Source organism: Miscanthus floridulus, chromosome 10 (assembly GCF_019320115.1).
Source record: "Miscanthus floridulus cultivar M001 chromosome 10, ASM1932011v1, whole genome shotgun sequence".
Lineage (NCBI taxonomy): Eukaryota > Viridiplantae > Streptophyta > Magnoliopsida > Poales > Poaceae > Miscanthus > Miscanthus floridulus.
The window spans coordinates 114,712,623-114,735,488 of record NC_089589.1 but is presented as its reverse complement, the minus strand read 5'-3'; the positions used below and the strand labels follow the sequence as shown (position 1 = coordinate 114,735,488).

Genomic DNA, 22,866 nt, shown 5'->3' with positions numbered 1-22,866 from the left:
ATTGCCACATCAAAGATACACCAGCTCATTTGTTAACAGGCCAGAATCAAAGATGGGCCAAGTTTGGCCCAATTTCAGCCATTTTCGCATCAAATTTTCAGCCATTTTCACAGGCCCATTTCAGCATATTGCAACCCAAATTCATCACTAATTTTTAGCCCACTTTTTAGTCCACTACTACAGCACATATAGCCCATATACACAGCCCATTTTTGAACATTCAGCCCATATACACAGCCCACACACAGCTCAAATAATTACTGTTGCAACAATATACACAGCCCACACATTAAATAAAATAATACACAGCCCACACATTAAATAAAATAACTCATATTTCCATCCAACAATATATCACATAAATTTGCAACCAACATCAGATTACAAGTATTCATCCAACAATAGTTAACATACAGAAGTGCATACAACCATATAGTTTACCATGGCACAAGCCAACAACACAGAATGCATAGAAGCCCAGCAGCTTGATGCATGTAGCAGCAACAGCAAAATGCGAGCAGCAGCAACAAAATATATACCACCATGTATCGCTTAACTTGGTCGAAATTGACTTGACACAAGTTAGCAGCAGCAAAATGCATCAAGTTAGTGGCAAAAGATATGCACCATGCACGTCTTAACTTGGTCGAATTTGACTAAGTAAAAGGTTAAGTTTTGCTTCCATCTCAGATTGACTCCTCTTCATCTCCTCTCGGACAATAATCCTTGCCTGCTCAGATTCTTGCACTTTATTTGACAAATCAACCACTTGTACACGAAGCTCAGCATTGGTCTTTTTCTCCGCTTCCAGTTCAGCGCTCTGCTCATTGGAAATACGCCGGGCATTCTGGTACCCCACATTCTGCAAGAACTGATTCTTCTTGGTGTTCTCAGCAAGCACATCAACAACAACTTGAGCCGCAGACTTAAGTTCTTCACCTTCTGTTGTTGTAGATAGCTTGTTTTCCATCTGAGTCTAGCAAACAAGTAGCAAAGATGGTTGATGTTGAGAGAATTAAAAATACAAAGATCAAAGTCTGAAAATTATCTTACAATAGCCTCTTGTACAATAGGGGTGTAGCATTTTTTTTTGCTGTAGTGGCACTCCTTGAACAAATCAAATGCATTAGGTTCTTCATCATTATATTTGTCATCCTGAGAACAACATATATGCATTAGGTCCGGCATGAATTAAGATGTTACAAAATTTTGGACAGCTACTATTCAACTAAAAATCTAGAAGAACATGTTCAACTATAAATATGATTAACCTGAATAGTTACTGTTCAACTAAAAATCTGGAAGAACATGTCCAACTAAAAAAAAGACAGTTGCGGTTACAATAACAGCAGGAGCTTATTACAATAGCACCAGTAGCTTGTACCAAATTATACAAAGACAAATCTAAAAAATAGCAGCAGTAGCTTGTTACAATAGCATATGCAGCAGCATGTTACAAATAGCTTAATATGGTGGTTAATAGCAGCAGAAGCTTAATATTTTTTTTATGACAAAGGAACCTTTATTGATTAGCGGCAAGCTGCTGCAACAAGGGAGAACCACTCCTGGTTTACATCATACAAAGCCTCATGAAGAGGACATCTACAAATATGTTCGGAACTGATACATGTGAAAACAGCAAGGCTACAATTATCTGGTGAGGCTCTAAAGGCTTGGGAAGATAAAATATGCTTAATATTATCATCACAAGAGCACAGCATGTTAAAAACACAATATTCTGTAAACTTATCCTTACATTAGAGCAGCAGCATGACAAGTAGTTGTGTTCTTACATAAATCAATACATCTCAAATTCCCTTATGTAAAGTGAGAAAACATTTCAGCAATATGAAAATTATTGATGAGCTTCATATAGAGAGCTTTATCCCCCAGCATGCTTAAGTAACAGTTGCATACATTTATTTATAAGGTGTTTAACATGGCTCACTTACCAAATTCTCAACATGAACCATGTAGGCACGGGATCCGGTTGTGTGATGGTACTTGACTTTCCCTCGGTTGTCTTTGTTCTTTTGACACATCTCCTACATCAAAGACAAAAAATGCATGTAAGGTTGGTGATAGATTAGCATGTACAAGGCATCATTTTGGTTTTTCAGAGAAAACATACCATCTTTTTGGGACTCTTCCATGATTCTAAAAGTTTAAGCCACTGTTCATCAGTCATGCATTTGACAGGAGAAGTTTTTGTAACCAAATGTAGTGGAAAAGGATCAAAATATTCTGCCTTCAGCCTGTATCTTTGTTGGCGGACCGCAGATTGCATCATCTCAATACAACCCTTTTTAACTGTGTTATCCTCTGTGTTTATGTCAAACTTGGCCTAATTGAATGGAAGAACATGTGCAGAAAAGAATATCAATTCAGTAACTTATGGCATAAAACAACAAACAATGGTTCTTATATTGAGACTAAATGTGGAAGGGGCCAAAGAATGTATGTACCTTTAGTTTTCCTAAGAATAAATCAACATACGCAGATGCAGGTTCTTTCTCTTTTGGTTCTTTCTCGTTTGGTTCTTTCTCTTTTGGTTCTTTCTCCTTTGAACTTGATGCAGGTTTTTTCTTGTACAGCTTCCAATGTGGGAGTATAGGCACATGGTTCCTAACTATGATGTTGCATTCACTTGCAAACTTTGCAGCAACAAGAGGAACCACCGGCCTTATATGCCCTTCAGTTATGACAACTTGCAGCTTGCCACGGCGCGCTCGGTTTAACCTTTGGAGACCAAGTCCCATATTATGTCCCCGGTCTCTTCTCTCCTCTCCCCCTAGTTGTAAATGTACATTGAAATTAAAATTAAGTAGGTGAAGCAAACATTGATCCATTGAGGCAATATGGAATATGAAAAATAGAGGAACAAACTATCACCTTTGTTGGCAATCTGGTTGTCGTCACCATGTTGGGTAATGCCATCAGCTATACCAGCCACGATGGTGTTGTCATCATGCTTGGCAAAGCCATCTAAAAAGGGCAGCCAGTAAGAATGCATTCATCATACAAACCTAACTTATAGAATGACAGTAAGAAACCACCACCTCCATCATCCATTCGGCTATGCTGATTAGGCCAGTCAATTGCATCAGCCCCAGTGGTCATGTGTGTGTTGTCAAGTAGAGCAGAGTTATTACCTAAAATTATTGGCAATAATTAAAGGTTAGTTCATCATGTTACCTAGTAAACAAGGCACACAAAGGAAAAGGTCATCTGCTATACAAATCTGATGCCCAGACAAATTAAGAAGTACATACATGCTATAAATAGCACATTGCATAAATTACATCAGATTTGGATACATATATATATTTTTTTGAGGGGAATCAGATTTGGATATATAAAGCATCATACAAAAAGGAGAAACAAAACAAGTTTAGACCCACTTAAACAAGTTCAGCCCACTTTTTAGTGTCAAACAACAGATATCAAAAAATAGTGAAAATTGGTTTCATGAATCTTTTATACCTAAAACTCTAGTTAACATTTTCACAAGCTAAACAAGCATTAAACTTGGATAAACAGGTACAACACATAGACAAACTTCATAGATCAAGTTAAACATTTTTCATAGCTGAGTCATGGTAATGGAGTGAGACTAAGTAATGTGGCAGTAGAACTGGCCTTCAACAGCATCCTGTGCTTGGTCATCTAAGTTGCCAACAAGTTCTCCAGCGTGGCTCTCATTAGCTTGCGATGGAGGTGGCACAGAAATTTCACTTGGTGTTAGCCTTGCATCTTGCTGGGCATTGTTTTTCTTTGTCCTTGTAACTCTAGGAGATGTTTGGTCTGCAAAAACTCTCTTGCGAGACTGAAACTTGACTCCACCAGGGTGGATTCTTGAAGGTTGGTTGTTAGTTTTCTTGTGAGTCTTCTCCTTAGAGCACTGTTAGAAATGAAAGCATGTATTAGTCCACATAGCATTAGAGTTAGATTGAATTAGGAAGGGAAGAAGAACAAGTTAAGACTTGACAACATGGAGGAATTAGGACCTTAGAATTCTCATCGTCGATCAAATCTCCTTCATCAGTATTATCCTGCAGGCCGTACTCGGCCAACATTTTGGCATAGGGATCAGCAAGTCCAAGTTCCTTCATCCTTGCACTGTTCTTCATGCATTCTCTCAGGCGCTCCATTTCAATTGGAAGCAGCCCTGGTAACAAGATGAAAAAAAACAAGACCAACATATCAATAATATTATATAGTTCACAACCAAAATGACAGAATCAAAGCATCAGTACTTCAGTGAAAGTTTGTGTAACAAGAAATAATTTTGGAACACCAGAATGACTGAATCAAAGCATCCCAAACTATGCTGAATACTCTACAGCAGGGATTCACATTAACATTTCTGTAAAACAAACTAGAACTGAAGCCCCCTAAATATTTGGGATATCTATGATACATGCTGACATACAAAAGAAGAGAAGAATTGATATATCAATCTGGAGTGCACTCAGATCTTTCAACAAGGATTTTATTCAGGAAAGCATTTGCCAAACAAGTACACATGCTACAGACATGATATCTAAAATTAACAATAGTGAAACACATCCAGATGTAAAATGTCAAAAAAATTTCCAGCCTGGGCAAGACAAGGCTTCCAAAGTACCATTGGTTCCTCAAACCAGCAACTAAAGAGGTGATGTTAGGACTATACCTGCTATCCGGCCTCCTTTCGGTTTATTTGGCACACCCTTTGGCGCCATAACAACTTTTTGCGGCCTGGGATGCTGGTGGCAGCGTTCTGATCCTCCCAGCCGCAACGATGGGCGTGGCGGTGGAGCAGTCCTTCCAACAGCGACGGCGGCGGGTTGAGCTTGAAGTCGATGACGGCGGCCGGCGGGGCTTGAAGATGATGATGGCAGTGGATCTCCCGGGGCGCCTGCGGCCATCCAGGAACGGCTGCTCCAGCAGGTGGCCGGCAGGATGTGACTTGGAGGCCGAACCCAGGCACCCTGCTCCTGGAGGTGTGTGGCGGCCTCCTGCTCTTGCTCCTGGAGGTGGCTGGAGGCCGAACTGAGGTGGGTGGCGGCCTCCTGCTCCTGGAGGGTGGGTGGCGGCTGGAGGTGGGTGGCAGCTGGGAATTAGGTTTTGGAGCAAGAGAGTGTCGACACATATATGTGGGTGGGGAGTGGAATTGGGAAGGCCAAGGTACCCCTGATAAAATCTGTAATAGCATTGCCTATATATTTTTAATCTGTATACAACTTAGGGTAGTAAGGTCAATTCGAACCACAAAACATTTGGGGCTGGCGCACATTTCACTTCAAGGCGCGCTGAGCCGCTTGGGCGCGCGGGAACTTTCTTTTTTCCTGAAGCTGAACATTGCCTTTTATATTTGGAACCTTCTACATAAGTATATGTTTCATAGGAAGGCTATATTTGAGATTTGCTATTATGTAAAATAATAATTGATAAAACTATAAGGGTTCATAATGTTGTGAATGACGACGATCAAACGAGGAAGAACGCAAAATCAAACCACAGCGAGACACAAGATTTAACGTGGAAAACCCTCCCAATGCGGAAGGTAAAAACCACGGGCGCCAGCCAGCAAACACTTCTCACTATTTTCAAGAATATTAAAACATGGTCTCAAATACTAATTGGGGTCTCAAATACAAATTGTGCCTTACAACAGAATATTAAAACATAAAATTCCAACAGAGCCTTGCAGCAGAACAACTATTCATCGTCACTGTCGACCTCCATAAGTGTGTCGTCTTCTTCGTTAAAATACTCCATAAGTGTGTCGTCTTCTTCATCTTCATCACCAATGACGACATTCACTTCTTTGCTGGACGCTTTCATCAACCGGGCAATTTCAGCAGCTTCAAAAACAGGGCCTGGCTCATCCTCTCTATTTAAAGGCTTATCATATATAATGTTAGAAACCGGTTGTCGCGGACCCTCCTCATCATAGCACTCGTCCTCTTGATATGCAGCAGCATTAACCTCAGTCTGACTTACATTGTAAAGATGCCTATGGTCAAATGTCTGTACAACTTGCCAATTTTCACCCAGCCTTGTATCTGGCAAATAGAAAACCTTTGTAGAATGAGTGGCCAATATAAAACAATCATTCTTGTACCACAGACTTCCAACATTGATGCTTCTAAAAAAGCCATCATCTTTAAGTGCAGTCCTCTTCCCATCTAGTTTGAACCAGTCACACTTAAACAAAACTACGGACCTCTCCTCTAAGTTATAGTCCAACTGAATTATCTGTTTTATGTTTCCAAAAAAATCAATTATCTGTCCATTATGTGTAGCTTGTGACATTACTCCACTGTTTTGTGTCTTCTTGTTCTTGTCTCGGTTAACAGTGTTAAACCGCACACCATTCACTATGCACGAGGAGTATTTTCTAACTCTCAAATCAGGACCGCATGCCAAGGAGAAGATATCAACATCCACCTCTTCTGGATTTGTACTATACTTCTTCAAAATCTGCCACATGCATGCAACACACATATATTAGAAAAATAGAAGTTAAATTATGCAATATATAACTTGACAATGAACACTAACATGGTTCCTAAACCAGGTCTGAAATCCTTGTCGAAGCATTCTTTCAATGTTAGGCACCCCCTGTGTCTCTAACTCTTCTCTGAACAGACTGCAGAAAAATTATAAATTACTGTACAACACAAAAGTATCATATAGATGTCTAGAAGTAAGTTTATAGAACATACTTGACGTAATCCTCAACTTGGGCACAGTTGTTCAGCACAAACCACACCATTTGATCAATGCCATTTTCATCATATACATATTCAGGTGTAGAAGTAAAATTAACTCCATGCCCAAAAACATCAACACCATAAGCTTCTTCATTGGAGAAACCTTTATTTCTTGGCTCCCGATTAAATCTTGTTTCAACATCGTCCATGTATTTAGAGCAAAATGTCAGACACTCATCAGCAATATATGCCTCGGCAATTGAACCTTCTGGTCGTGACCTATTCCTCACATATCGCTTCAAAGTATATAGCCGCCTTTCAATTGGGTACATCCACCCATATTGCACAGGACCCCTGAGCAATGCCTCACAGGTAAATGTACAGCAAGGTGTATCATCACATCAAAGAAAGCTGGAGGGAAAATTTTCTCAAGCTTCACCAAAATTATAGGGATTTCTTTCTTCATTTGAACTAGCACATCCTTGTTAAGCGTTCTGCTGCACAATTCCCTAAAAAACCTCCCTAACTCAGCTATTGCTTCATAAATATCCCTGTCCAGAAATCCTCTCATGGCAGCTGGCAAAATTCTTTGCAAAAGAATGTGACAATCATGTGTTTTTAGCCCTTGTACCGTTGTTCCCTCAGCATTTAAACATCTTGAGATGTTGGACGCAAATCCATCTGGAAACTTTACCTCCTGTAAAAAAGCACAGAAAGCCTTCTTCTGTTCAGTGGACAAGGTATATCTAGCATGAGGCATCTCTCCATCCTCTCTAAATTGCAGCTCCTTTTTAATACCCAAATCTTTCAAATCAAGCCTAGCTTTAGCTGTGTCTTTTGTCTTGCCCTTTACATTGAGAATTGTCCCAATTAGGTTCTCACATATGTTTTTTTCAATGTGCATCACATCAAGATTATGTCTCACCTTTAGCTTTTTCCAATATGGTAACTTCCAAAAACTAACCATCCGGCTCCAAATTTCCACATGACCGCCTTCAGAGTTGGAACGCTTCCTTTTCCCAGTTCCTTGTGGCTTCCCAGGTCTGACGTCTTTAACTCTCTCCAATTCAGCAAGTAGCTCTTCCGTACAGAATTTACCCGGTGGATCGTTGCTTTCATGAAGTCCGATAAACTCATTGTTTCTCCTCAAAGAATGTTCCTTTGGAAGGAAATGGAAGTGCCCAAAATAACCAATTTTGCTTCTTAGGGCATATGAAAGAGGATGCTTGTCACAATGGAGACAAGCAAAATAGCCCTTTGTTGTACGCCCTGAGAGAGTGCTCAACGCTGGGTAATCATGGATGCACCACAAAACTGCAGCACGAAGTTTAAATGATTTGCCAGTAATAGCATCATAAGTATCGACACCTGTCCAAAGCTCAAGTAAATCCTCTACAAGAGGCTGTAGAAATACATCGAAGTCCTTCCCGGGTGATTTCGGACCTGGAATAAGCAAAGCCATCATAAAGTTTGATTCCTCCATGCACTCCCACGGTGCTAGGTTGTATGGCACAACAAGCACAGGCCACATGCTATATTTTGTGTTCTTTTCTGAAAAAGGATTGAACCCATCAGTAGCTAGGCCAAGTCTAAGGTTTCTTGGATCCTTTGCAAAATCTAGATATTCGAGGTCGAAATCTTGCCATGCCTCACCATCAGCTGGGTGGCTCATATTCTTCTCATTGGGCTGCCGCTTTAACTTGTGCCATTGTGCCGCTTCTGATGCTTCTTTGGTCGAAAACATCCTCTTTAGCCTAGGTGCCAATGGAAAATGCCGCAACACTTTTTGTGGAATCTTCTTTCTTTCTGCATCTTTCCATCTCGAGAGACCACAAACCGGGCAATTGTCATGCTTGTCATATTCCTTTCTGAACAACACACAATTATTGTAGCACACATGTATTGATTCATACCCTAGACCTAGTTCCTTTAGAATACCCTTTGCTTCATCATATGATTTTGGGAGTGTATTGTGTTCTGGGAAAGCATCAGCCAATACCTTCATGTGTGCAGTAAAAGCAGAATTGCTAATTCTATATAATGACTTCATATGTAGAAGCCTTACCACCAAAGAGAATCTTGAAAATTTGGAACATCCAAGATAAAGTTGGCGCTTTGCCTCTCTCATGACAGTTTTCAAAAATGACTCTTTATCACAAGGTTCTTCAGCACCAACTTCATTTTCTACATCCAGCCTTGCCTGTGCCACTGCATTCTGTAGGTCTCCTAAAATCCCTTCCAAATGATCACCATAGTTGTCATCCTCTGTCACACCGACCCCATGTGTGGAACCATCATCATCTTCATGCATATCAATAGGATGCTCAATAACATTGACATCTAAGCTCTCTCCGTGATGAATCCACTGAGTATAAGTAGTTTCCATGCCATTCATCAGTATATGCTTCCTCACAACATCCTGTTTTCGGTACTTCTGATTAAGGCATCTGCTACAGGGGCATAGAATTTCAACATTCTCATTGAATTTTCCCTGAATGAAATTCATAAATTCTTTCACACCGTCAATGTATTCAGGGGAAAATAGTTTGCTATGCACCCAACTTCTATCCATCTAATCAAACGTCGTAGATAAACCACAATGAGCTAACTGCTATAATTCAAATGCTACATCCAACAAAATCAACAAAAAAAAAGAGAAGAGATATATACCTTGGCTGTCAGTAGGTGTTCAGGTGAGGCAGATGGGGATCCCCTCGGAGAGGAGGTAGCTGCTTAGCGTTTGACGATTTCAGGCGTGCTCGAGGCCGTAGGAGTCCACTCAATAGTTGGATTTGTCACCAGGTGGATGCATGGCCGCACTCGGCATCTCTCATTGGTGCGGCAATGGAGGGCAGCGGCGCTGCGGAGCTACAAGATAGGGTTGGAGCCTTGAAGGGCGGCGGTGATGCGAGATGTTGCTGGTGTGCAGTGGTGATGCGGGAGGACGCGGCAAACGAGGAGGCGACGGTGCTGGACGGCGCGGCGGCGGTGGGCAACGGCGCGGCTCTTGCCTAATCTCGCCATCGGCGGCAGTGTTTGAGTCCAGCGGCGGTGGCTGAGTCTCTGAATCGCGGCTGGTGTCTAACTGAGTCCGTGAAGGAATTGAGGAAAGGGGAAACTTACTCCTACATTCATCAACAAAAAGAAACAGAATTGTACTCGGTCACACACAAGTTGCTAGCACAGTGGTGAGGCGGACTGTTGTCAACTCGCAGGTTGTGGGATCGATTCCCACGGACTCCACTCTTTTTTTCTATTTTCCCTATTTACCTAATGTTGGGCCACTCCCGCCAACAAAAGGCTAATAGAATCATGTTCTGTCACACTGGAGCAGCTAGCGCAATGGTAAGGCATATTGTTTTCAACACCTAGCATCTGGGTTCAATTCCTGGAGATTCCTTTTTTTGTCATTTTGCCACGCCGTGTGCGGGAATGACCCAGGCGAGTGAATGACCCAGGCCTACTGTGATGCTGGGCCGGTAAATAAATAAAAATACTTAAGTGCACATTTAGACACGTAGTGTAAGTACCTCAAATGGTAAGACATGTTTCTATTTTTTTGCAAGTCTTGTGTTCAAATCCCATATATATAGTTATAGGTGTAAAGTTTTTTGTTCCCATCCACAATAAATGGAGAACATTTTTAATTTTGCCAAAAAAAAACATGTAACAAAGTAACAAAATTATTTTGTTCAAATAATTTAACAAATTGTCTTTTGGGTTTGATACTTTTTTGCAATCACATTTTCTACTTTTCTTTACACTAAATATTGATAGCGGGCCAACTGTCTTGGGCTAACTAGCGTATGACGAATTCAAAATCATACACTGTGACGATCCTGATAAAACCGTCACGAGTTAACGGGCTGGGAATATCCAGTGGGCTCATCCATGACGAAAAAATGAATATCATCACCGATTACGTCTGTCAGTGGCTGTCAGTGACGGTTTGTAAATCCATCAGCAAGAAATCGTCACGGATTAACAAGTTTCTTGTAGTAGGCTTCTTCCATGACTTCCCGCGTAAGGGAGGCAACATGTTTAGCTTTGGTCTATCGCACAGCGTTGCTTGATCCAATCTAGCCTTGACATTGCCCTTTGACTTTTCCCAGTCCATGATTGTGTGAAGGACCGCCTCGGCGAAATTCTTTTCAGTGTGCATTACATCAATGTTATGTGGAAGAAGGAGGTCCTTAAAGTAAGGAAGCTTCCACAAGCACGACTTGTGTGTCCAGGCATGCTCTTTTCCGTATCCCACGAAGCCCCCTTTTTATTGTCGACCACAAGACCATCTAACATCTCAAGAACCTGGGCACCTGTCATCATTTCCAGTGCAGAGTCTTCCACTGTGACACCTTTTCAAAAGTTCTTCTTGTCTCTCCTGAATGGGTGGTCAAGAGGGAGGAATTGTCGATGTTTGTCAAACGAAGAAAACTTGCCCCCCTTCTCCAACCGAAAGAACTCCACAGCTGACTTGCATATCGGGCATGGCATCTTCGTGTGAACACACCGGCCACAAAATAACCCATAAGCCAGGAAGTCATGCATGGAATAATGGTACCAAATATGCATTCTGAAGTTTGTCTTTGTGAATCGGTCGTATGTCACTACCCCTTCGTCCCATGCACGGACCAAATCGTCTATCAAAGGCTCCATGTACACACTCATATTAGCCCCCGGGTGTCCTGGAATTATAAGTGACAAGAAAATATTTTGCCGTTGAAAGGCGACGCCAGGTGGGAGGTTGAGAGGGATGACGAATATGGGCCAACATGTGTATGGTGAAGAACCCATTCCATAAGGATTGAACCCATCAGTTGCCAGTGCAATGCGTACATTACGAGCCTCGTCAGCTTTGTCGGTATGCTTCCGATCGAAGCTTTTCCATGATTCACCATCGGACGGATGTATCATCTTGTCAGTGTATCGGCGTCCAGTTTTGTGCCACGTCATCTGTTTTGCGGATTCCTCGCTCATGAAAAGCCGTTGGATCCTCGGTATGAAAGGAAGGTACCTCAGGATCTTTGCGCCGACTTTTGTTTGCGTCTTCCGACCATCACCAGATTCTAACTCAATGTACCTAGATGCCTTACACTTCGGACAATACTTATCGTCAGCATGTTCTCCCCTGAATAAGATGCATCCGTTCGGACAAGCATGTATCTGCTCGTACGACATCTTGAGTGCACGAAGGATTTTATTTGACTCATACGTGTTCTTTGGCAGAACATGATCATCCGGAAGTAGGGTGCCAACTACTGTCAACAGTTGATCGAAGGATTCTCTACTCCAGCTAAACTGGGACTTCACAGCCATTAGACGTGCAATGGCATCCAGTTTAGAAACATTGGTGCGCCCGTGAAGGGGTTGTTGTGCCGCATCCAACATGGCGTAAAACGCCTTTGCAGTTTGCTCTGGCTCCTGCTCTGCACTTCCTTCATCGAAAGCCATGTCATGGTCATTTAACATTTCTGCCACCCCGGCTTCAGAATCAAACTCCTCGATCCGTTGTCTCACGACCTCTTCTCTCGCACGATGGCGTTCACCATGCATGGTCCACCGGGTATAGTTCTCTACAAATCCATTGTTGACAAGATCTTTAGTCATCTCCTCATATGTTTTCATTGCCTTGTTCTTACACTTCCTACAGGGACACCAGGCATGTCGTCGTCCGTTTGCAAATGCCTTCGTCATGAAATCATTGGCCTTCTCAATCCATTCATTTGTGTATTGACCCCTCTTCTGATAGCCTGTGTACATCCACTGACGGTCATCCATCCTAACATATAGACGATATTGCAGTTTAGAGCAATAGAGTAGTAGTGCTAGAGAAAAACCATATGAGATGATAAAGAGACATTCATGTTCTTTGTCGATTCACATAGAAGATGTTTGCTAGATTGGATGATGAGATTTTACCTAAGGTTGAAAGGCCGCTATGTCACTTGTAGATGGAGGAATACATGGAACCAATTTTTTTGTAGCCACAAACATCACTAGCAAGATTTATCGAAGATTGAGGTAGAGCATCAGCAGGTTTTGTAGCGTGTCTCAACCATATACCCGAGCACCAGCGCGCGCCTAGCAGCACAACCATGTGGCTAGCACACAAAGGGGCACTAGGTTCTGTCGCAGCACTATAGGTCACATGGCATGACACTACCACAAACAAATCACCGATGACAAGCCCTAGTTACTAATGAATAGATTGTTCAAAGATTTTGGACAACAAGAGTGATATATTTAGCAAGTGGAATACATGTTGATGAGATAGGTACATACTTGTTGATAGCATGAGAAACTTGGACTGGATCATGTGGAAAAAAATTAACAAAAGATTGGATAATTTCCATATATTTTGGACAGAAAGGCAACCAATATATAAACATGTATGCTTATGAAAATTATTATCACAACACATATACATATGCAGCAACATGAGGATGACTAAAATACTGCAATCCTAACTATACGTTGTTCTCACATTCGTCATTTACCAATAATTTCAACAAGCTCACTACCAAAATAAAACTCTTTTTAATTAAAGCAAAAAGGCATAAAGTTTGAATCAAGGAAAACAACAATATATATGGCCATTGTTTTGTTAGAAATTTCAGTATGAGAGACTACTTTATTTTCTTATCTTGACTTAGATGTGATATTGTAAAATTAAAACATAAGTATAACATATAACATAAAGAAATTGTGCTTGCTAAAATTTCCAAACCACAACCATCCATATACAATCCACGAGCCATACCACAAGAATCTAAATCTTTATAGAAACATAGGGCTAACAATATAGAGAACGCTCATCCTTACTCACGTCTAGTCATTTTCTCATCTTTCACAACTAAAGTCATCAACTCTAAACATGAAAGTCATCAACTCATTTTAATATTTGAGCTGAACAAACAATGATGCTACATGAAACTTCATGTATTGTCACAACCAAACTCATGAAAGAGTGTATGCATGAAGTTCCAGTGGCTTAGGGCATTTACCGGTGGCGGCGGCGGTGGAGGACCGCCCGGTGGCGGCGGTGGTGGAGGGGAGGAGGCGGCCGCGGCGGCGGCAGTCCCACGGTGTGCGGCGGGTGACCGCGCCTCCCCCGGTGGGCGGACGGCTGTGGGGGACCGCCCGGTGGCGGGCGGTGGGTGGAGGGGAGGACGCGGCCGCGGCGGTGGGGAGGCGCCGGCGACAAGCGGGGAGGGCGCTGGCGATGGCCGTGGAGGGGAGGAGGTGGCCCGCGTCGGTGGGTGAGGCCGAGGAGCGGGCGATGGCGGGGAGCGCGCGGGGCGCGGGCGCGGGCGCGGGGAGGCGCGGGCGCAAGTGCGGGGGACGGCGGGAGGCACCGGCGCGGGGGATGGCGGCGGTGCGGCAGGGATGCGCGGGCGTGTGCGGTGTGTGTGTGTGTGTCTGTGCACGATTGGAGGGAGAAACGGCTAAGTGTTGAATGCTTCTGTTTACCGAGTGCCTAGATGTACGGCACTCGGTAAACTCAAGCACCGCAGCCCAATGACATGTAGGCCTGGTACATGTTTACCGAGTGCGCAGATCTACGGCACTCGGTAAACAGAAGCACCGCAGCCCAATGACATGTGGGCCTAGTACATGTTTACCGAGTGCCCAGATCTACGGCACTCGGTAAACAGAAGCACCGCAGCCCAATGACATATGGGCCTGGTACATGTTTACCGAGTGCCCAGATCTACGGCACTCGGTAAACAGAAGCATGGCAGCCCACTGTGGCAGACAGGTGGGCCGTGGCTAACCTTTACCAAGTGTTTGAGGTCACACTCGGTAAAAGTATCCATTATTTCATGCAAAATAAAAAAGAAAAAATGCCAATTTAATCCTAAAATTCACCAAACTTTCACATGAACTATTTCATGTCATCTATTTACTATCTAAAAAATTCCAAGTTCAAATCATAATGTTGAATTTCACTCTTAATAGAAATCCTACTCGTCATTGTGAATGTTTAGCGTCTCTTTGGGAGATGTACCAGTTCGGCAGCGACGAATGTAAAAATACTTCCAAAACGTTATGAAAATTTTTCTATAACATAGATGTATGCTTCAATGTTAATTCTTCCAATCTCGTGATTTATCGAGTTCGATTTTAATTATTACAATTAAATTTACACGATATGTACCTAATTTTCATAAAGAATGAAAATTTTGTGAAATATAGTAAATAAATCGAAATAAACACCATATTTTGGAATGGAGTACTAAATATCATATGTGGATAGAGGAAAAAGAATGAAGGGAAAAACAAGAAATTTGGTCACCGAGTGTCGCGCCAATACACTCGGCAAAAGATAGTGTTTACCGAGTGTTGTGCACTTACACTCGGTAAAACTTTATTATTACCGAGTGCAAATACTTCTACCGAGTGTGACACTCGGTAAACATTTTCGGTCTTTTTTATTTGCTATGAGCGCTTGATGGGCGGAGCTGTTGTTACCGTGATGTTTGCCGAGTGTATGCTCATAACACTCGGTAAACATGTCATGCCGTGACGCCGTTTGGCGCACGGTTGCTATCCTAGGTGACGTGGCACCTCAATACCGAGTGACTGTTTTTACCGAGTGCGCCCCTTCGGTAAACTTGTAGTTTTACCGAGTGTCTGAAGTTACCGAGTGTGCTGACTCGGTAAAGCGGTCGACTACCGGGTGTTTATGTTTTCCGAGTGTTGGCACTCGGTAAGTACTGTTTTCCGAGTGTTGGCACTCGGAAAACTGCCCCGACTTTTGACACTCGGTAATTGTCGGGGCACTCGGTAACTACACAGTCTCTGGTAGTGCAGAGTGCAAACCCGAGAATTTGAAGGTCCGGGACCCCCAGCCCACCATAGCATTTGGGGGTACACACCACCGGCCAAGCCACCTTGTAGCTTCCATCGGAGACCGCATCAGTGCCGCTCCAAAGGAAGGCATGCCGACGCCTGTCGATCTGCCTGATTGCCCACGCCGAAAGGGAGCACATGATGGACAGGTGCACTGGTATGGTAGATAGTGTGGCGCGGGTCAGCATCGTCCTTCCTGCCACATTCAGCAGCTTGCCCTTCTAGGTATGGATACGGCTAGCGATGGCGTCCACTAGCTTCTGCTCATTCGAGCGCCGCAGCCTCCTGACGCAGAGGGGCGCGCCCAGGTAGCGGCAGGGTAGGGGCGAAAGCTGATAGGGGAACGCCTGATGAATGAGTGCGATGTCCTCCTCGGAGCACCGGATTGGCAAGATGAGACAGTGTAGGGGCTTGGAACAGCACCAAGTCATCCGCGTAGAGCGACATACGTTGGCCAAAGTGGCTCCCAGGTAGGGGGGGTAGCAAACCCCGCTGGTCTGCCTCTACAACCATGGCTTTGAGTACCTCCATATTGAGCACAAACAGTAACGGGGAAAGCAGGTCGCCCAGACGCAAGCCCCGTGCATGACAGATCCTCCAGCCGAGGCGCCCGTTGACGAGCACCTTCGTGCTTGCCAATGATAGAATCATTGCTGTCTAGTCTTGCCAAGACTATGGGAAACCCATATGCTCCAAGACCTCCAAGAGGAAAGGCCAGGCCACCGAGTCAAATGCCTTGGCAATATCAACTTTTAATAAGATGCAGGAGTGGCGCTTAACATGCAGCCAGCGGCAGTAGAGTTGCACAGAGCGGAAGTGGTCGTGGATTCGCCTCCCCTTGATGAATGTCGTCTGGTTCGGCCGGACCAGCAAGCCCATAAACAGAGCTAGGCGCAGCACCAGGCCCTTGGATACCAGCTTGATGAAGCTATGGATCCGGCTAATGGGCCGATAGTCCCTCAATCTGTTCGTCCCATCGTTCTTCCTCAGTAGAACCATAGACGCATCATTGAGGAGGTAGAAGCTCCTCCATTCCTGCTGCCAAATGCAGTTAAAGGCATTGCAAATATCATCCTTGATGATAGCCCATGCAGCCCGATAGAATCTGCCGGTGAACCCGTCCTAGCCAGGCGCATGGTCTGGTGGGGACTCTAGGACGATCGTGGTGACCTCAGCCTCCGAGAATGGTTCGGCCAGCGCCTGTAAGTCGAGTCTTGGTAGGTTGAGGCATTCCAGGTCGATCCGTTGACTGCGACGAAAACGCGTACCTAGAAGGGCGTTGTAATAGTTGAACACCGCCTTAGACTTAGCCTCCTTAGAGGTGAAGGTGTGGCCCTCATACACCAACGTGGGAATATAGTTCTTCTACTTTCGATGGCAGGCTTGGAGATGGAAGAATTTGGTGTTTGCGTCCCCATCCTTTAGGTAGCGGTGCCACGACCGCCGTTGCGCGATGGTCCTAGATAGTGATGATAAGCCCAGCATGGCTTCCTTGAGATCAGGGCGCAGGTCGAGCTCCTTCGGCGAGAGCTGTCTGGTCTCCTATGCGACATTGAGTTCGAAAATGATGACCCGAGCCGCAACCAACTGAAACCGTACACTCCCGATCCTCTGTGCGCTCCATGCTTTCAAAGCTTTGGCCCCGTTGCGCAGCTTGTAGTCGATGGACCTGCAGGCGTCAAGCCTAGGCGGACAGGTCCAGGCGCCCGTGACCACCTTGGCAAAGCCTTGGCCAGATGGCTAGAAGGCCTCAAAGTGGAACCGGGGCAACGCCCAAGGCTCCATGCACAACATGAGCAGCAGCGGCGCGTGGTTGGAGCATTCGGTGGAGCGACAGTGCAAGTGGTGGAATGGGTGACTTCTTAGTTGATCTCCACCAATAGGCCCAACGGCCTATTGGGCCCTCATCTCTGCTCCCTGATCGGGGGAGCTCAACCCTAATCCAGTTGGTGGGCCCCTGTCACACAACACACATAAAAGGAAGGTGGGGGTGAGGGCTCGGGCTACGAGGTTCAACGGAGCCGCCACCCACCTACAGAGATACTCTAATCCGATCCTAAAGCGTGCTGCCAGCGACGGGATGAGCCCATCACCACCACTGTCGTCGCCTATGCAGGTTCTCCGACGCCCCACTGCCTCACCACCACGCCGAGCACTGGCGTCCGCGAGGCTACATCCATGGCGGCATCGACGTCCACGCTGCCGCTGTGGTGAAGCTCCGCAAGGTCGAGGAGCCTAACTACGGATCTACGGGTTACACACAGAGGTACTCACATCGATCCTAACAATGGTACCAGAGCAGGTTACCTCTGTGTATTCCTATGTATCCCTAACCCTAACCGGGTAAAAGCAAAAGAAAGAGAGACCGGCTCACGGTCTACCGGTCATCACCGCCACCGCGCGTGGGGGAAAGGAGCCGCACCGTTCGACGGCGCACGGCAAAAGTAAAGAAAAGAACAGATCCTTTCGGATCAGAGAAGAAATAGGGCCCTAGGCTCACAGAGCCAAAACCCTAACCCTAGAACGGGGATAATCTGTTCGGGTAAACAAGGGAAAAGAAAAGAAATAAAAGAAAACAGAACCTAACCCTAGATCCATTCGGATGTCAAAGAAAAGAAAGGAAAAACAGAAAAGAAAGGGGAAAAGAACAGGGTCGGCATACGAACCCTAAACCTAACCCTAGACGGATCATCATCCCTAACCGGTTGAATCCGAGAAGAAACAAAAGAAATCAAAGAAAAGAAAAGAAAGGAATCAAAGAAACCCTAACCCTAATCCCCTCCTTCGGTTCGGTTCGAATAAGAGGAAAGCGAGATCCAAATCGAAAAGAAGGGGGTAGGAAAGGAGAAAGGGAAGGGGACGGATCCACCCTCACCGGTGCGGGAAAAGAAGAGCCGGGACAGCCTTTCGCCGGTGTAGGAGAAGAGCCGAGCCGGGGGCGCCGTGGCCAGGCCGCTCGACGGCGGCGTGCTCACCCGTTGGGGAGCACGCGCGCCGGCGAAGGGGCCGGCGACGGCGCCAAGGCTCGCTCCACCGCCCGCTCGCTCGTCGTCGGTCGCTCGCGGCTGCACTGAGGTAGAGAGAAGAGAGAGCGGCGAGCGAAGAGAGAGAAGGGCAAGTGCCGAATGAGACTAGGGTTTCGGGGCCCGCGGCCGGAGTCGTTTTTTATTCGGCCGAAACAATCGGACGACCGTCGGATCAGATCCAACGGCGCCGGATGCACGGGCCCGCGAGCGGCCCAGGCAGGGGGAGCGCGCCGCGGCAGTTTGCCGGCCCAGGCCCAGGTTGCGGCCTGGGTGCGGCCTGCGCGCGCGGAGAGAGGCGGGCCGAGCTGGTTTTACCGGTTGGGCCGAAAAAAGGGAAAGAATCAAGATCAGTTTTTTTCTTTTCTAGTAATTGCTAATTTCTGGAAAATGAAAAATATATCAAAGAAAATATGAAAAGTGATTTTACCTGTGGGTAAAATTCAAGAAATTGAATGAAAGTTTTTTTCCGCTGCTAAAGAAAAGTAAGTTCTCCAGTGTTTTTGAACCGACATGGTATTTAACTGGAGAAAAAGAAAGTTTTTCCAGTAAATGTTTATTTCCTAGAAAATGATTAATAGATTAAAGAAAATAGGAAAATCAATTTTCCCTGTGAGTAAAACTCAAGAAAAAGAGAGTTTTTCCACAGCTAAAGAAATTATTGATTCTCTAGTTATTTTGAACCAAAGTGGTATTTAATTGGAGAAAAAGAGATTTGTCATGGATTATGATGTTGTTATTTTCTGACCAACGTTGTTAATAACAATATCGTAATGTTAATGATTTATTCATTGATTCTACTTCTGCCCAACGGTGATGTAGAATTAGTGTATGAGAACAGTTGTAACAGTAAATAATTTATGCATTAATTCTATTTCTGCCCAACGGTGATGTAGAATTAGTGTGTAAGAACAATTGTGAAAGTTAATGATTTATGCATTAATTCTATTTCTGCCCAACGGTGATGTAGAATTAGTGTATAAGAATAGTTGTATGTTTTGATTTTGACCAACATTGGAATCAAGGCATGCAAATGGTGTTAATTTTATGTTAAGAAAAGTTATGATCTGGTTTTCATCCTGTCTAAGGTGGACTGAGTAGTCACCTCACCGTGTTGCACTGAGATTGTGGCACCGACGAGGGAGACAAAAGAGAATGATGCCACTTGGGCAATTAAAGAAAGGGATTTTGAATCCCAAAAGATATCCTATGGCTTTTGAGCATAGAAAGTGGGTCACTGCCAACAAGAAATGTTTGGCTGTGATAAAGAACATGATTGAACCCGCAATTGTGGGCTTAATCCTAGAATGTGACACGGTCACCGAGTACCTCGATAGAATAAAAAGTCAGTTCACTGACACTTCAAAGACATATGCTACTCAGCTGATAAAGCAGCTGGTGACAGAGTGTTACTCTGAAAATAGTGGCATAAGAGAGCTCACGATGCGTTGTCGAAATTATGGCACTATCGTTCAGGCCATATTTCGAGGGGGAGAATGGAAAGACAAGTTAAGAATGATATTCTTCCTCTATTAGAGCTCTCAGTTTTAGAACAAAGGAAAGTATGTAAAAAGAATTAAGAAAAGATAACAAACGAAGCGCAGGAATTCTACAGATTATTCACACAAACATCTGTGATCAGTTTCCTGTAAAGAGTGTGGATGGTAATGATTCATTCATAACATTCCTGATGATTACTCCCATTATGGCTATATTTATCCAATCAAAGAAAGAAAAGATGTATTGGATAAATTTAAGATATTAAAGATTAAGATAGTTAGGTCTGACCGTGGAGGAGTATTACGGTCGGCATACCCTAAAAGAATGGCATAGTAGCCCAGTATTCTATACCGGGTGAACCTCAGCAGAATAGAGTAGCTAAAAGAATCAATCGTACCCTGAAGGATATGGTGGGCAGTATGATAAGTTACTCCACCTTACAGTTGAGCCTGTGGATGAAGGCGTTAAAAACCTCATTCATATTCTCAAAAGAGTACCAAGTAAATCGGTGCCCAAAACACCGTATGAGTTGTGGACAGAAAGTATACCCTCACTAAACCACTTGCGTGTGTGTGGGGGAGCCCTGCTGAGGCTAAAGGATTTAACCCAAACATTGGGAAGTTAGATCCCAAAACAGTAAGGTGTCATTTCATTGGCAACACAGAAAAGTCAAAAGGTTTTCGTTTTCCACTGTCCAGAGAGACATACAAAGTTTGCGGAAACGAGACACGCTGTTTTCCTAGAGGATGAAAAGATGAGGGGGAGCATGGTAGCTCGAGAAATTGTCCTTGAAGTGGAGCGGGTGTATGCGTCTACTCCAATGATTCATGAGCCATTTTTCTCACTACCTGCTATAGCTGCACCGACAGTGCTAGATACTGTGGTGCCAGCACCTGTTGTTATCCCAGCTGTGGCAACAATGAATAACGATGAGGAATCTGTTCCTCAGGATCCTATAGAACCTATTGCCACACATGAGGGGGAGCAACAATAGCCTCAAACAGAAGTTGTGCCAAATGTGGAGGCCCCTAGAAGGTCTCAAAGAGTTAGAAAATCAGCTATTTCTGCTGATTATGAAGTGTATAACACTAAGGATTTTCAAATGGAGGATGATCCCACCTCATTTAAAGAAGCCATGAGAAGTGATCATTCATCAAAGTGGCTTGAGACCATGGAAGATGAATTGGAAATCGATGAATGCCTATAGAGTTTGGGATTTGAAAATAATTCCTGAAGGAGCCAATACAGTAGGCTGTAAATGGGTCTACAGAACAAAACTTGACTCTCAAGGGAATATAGAAACATATAAAGCGTGACTTGTGGCAAAAGGATTTATGCAAAGAGAAGGGATTGATTACAATGAGACCTTTTCTCCAGTCTCATGTAAGGTTTCCTTCAGAATCATAATGGCATTAGTGGCACATTACGATTAAGAATTACATCATATGGATGTAAAGACGGCATTTCTCAACAGAGACTTGGAGGAAAATGTTTACATGGCACAACCGAAAGGTTTTGTCATGGAAGGAAAAGAACGAATGTGATGCCGCCTAAAGAAATCCATTTATGGAAGCTTCAAGACAGTGGTACTTGAAGTTTGATCAGACAATAAAGAATTTTGGGTTTTAAAGAGAATGTAGAGGACAATTGTGTCTATACAATTTAAAGAAAATGTAGAGGATAATTGTGTCTATGCAAAATTTAAGAATATGAAGTTTATCTTCCTTGTCCTGTAAGTGGATGATATCTTACTTGCTAGTAGTGATGTCAATCTACTACAGGAGACAAAGAAGTTTTGTCCTCAAAATTTGATATGAAAGATCTTGGTGAACCTTCGTTCGGTCTAGGAATCGAGATTCACCGAGATAGAAGAAAAAGGGTATAAGGACTATCACAAAAGGCATACATGGAAAAGATCTTAAAGAAATTCAGTATGCATAAATGTAGTCCCTCACCTGCTCCTATAGTCAAGGGCGACAGATATGGGGATTTTAAATGCCCCAGGAACCAATATGAGCTCAATCGATAAAGTGAAAGTGGTTCCATATGCTTCAGCTGTCGGAAGCTTGCAACATGCTCAAGTATGTACGCGCCCTGACTTGGCATTTGTTACCGGGTTTTACTTGGCAGATTCCAGAGCAATTCTGGAATAGAACACTAAAATTAGTAAAGAAAGTCTTGCATTATTTGCAAGGAACGAAAGGCCTCATGACGACATATAGAAGATCTGATCCACTCCACAAGGTGGGATATTCAGATTCTGATTATGCGAGAGTGAATGCATATCCAGACGTGGATTTTCTATCATCTCGCAAAGGGGAGCTATTTCATGAAAAGCTCAAAGCAAACTGTCACTACATCGTCCACAATGTATGACAGTTTGTAGCGTGCTTATGAGGCAATGGGCAGGTGAACTAACTAACGAAATTCATACCCGGTTTGAAGGTGGTTGACGACATCTATAGACCACTAAAGTTATACTGCGATTATAATCTGGCAGTAAAGGATGCTCACAACATAAGTCAAGTGGTGCTGCCAAACACATTGACATAGAGTATTATGTTGTGAAAGATAAAGTCCGGGATCAAGTCATAAGTCTTGAGCATATAAGAACAGAAAGGATGCTCGCGGATCTGCTTACAAAAGGCTTACCACCCAACATGTTCAGAGAACATGGTGTTCAGAGAACATGTAGCTAGCTTGGGTTTAAGGGAAAGCCTAAAATATTCCTGGACAAAAGAAGGCCCAAAGATAAGTATCTATTTCAGAACAGAGTAGTGAGTTGTAGC

General features: G+C 44.0%; 2 pseudogenes; both read right to left on the bottom strand.

Annotated features, from left to right (window-relative positions):
• Positions 1 to 342: 342 nt before the first annotated feature.
• Positions 343 to 3,120, bottom strand: LOC136485392 (uncharacterized; annotated as a pseudogene).
• Positions 3,121 to 5,703: 2,583 nt separating this feature from the next.
• On the bottom strand, positions 5,704 to 9,273 carry LOC136485721 (uncharacterized; annotated as a pseudogene).
• Positions 9,274 to 22,866: the final 13,593 nt, after the last annotated feature.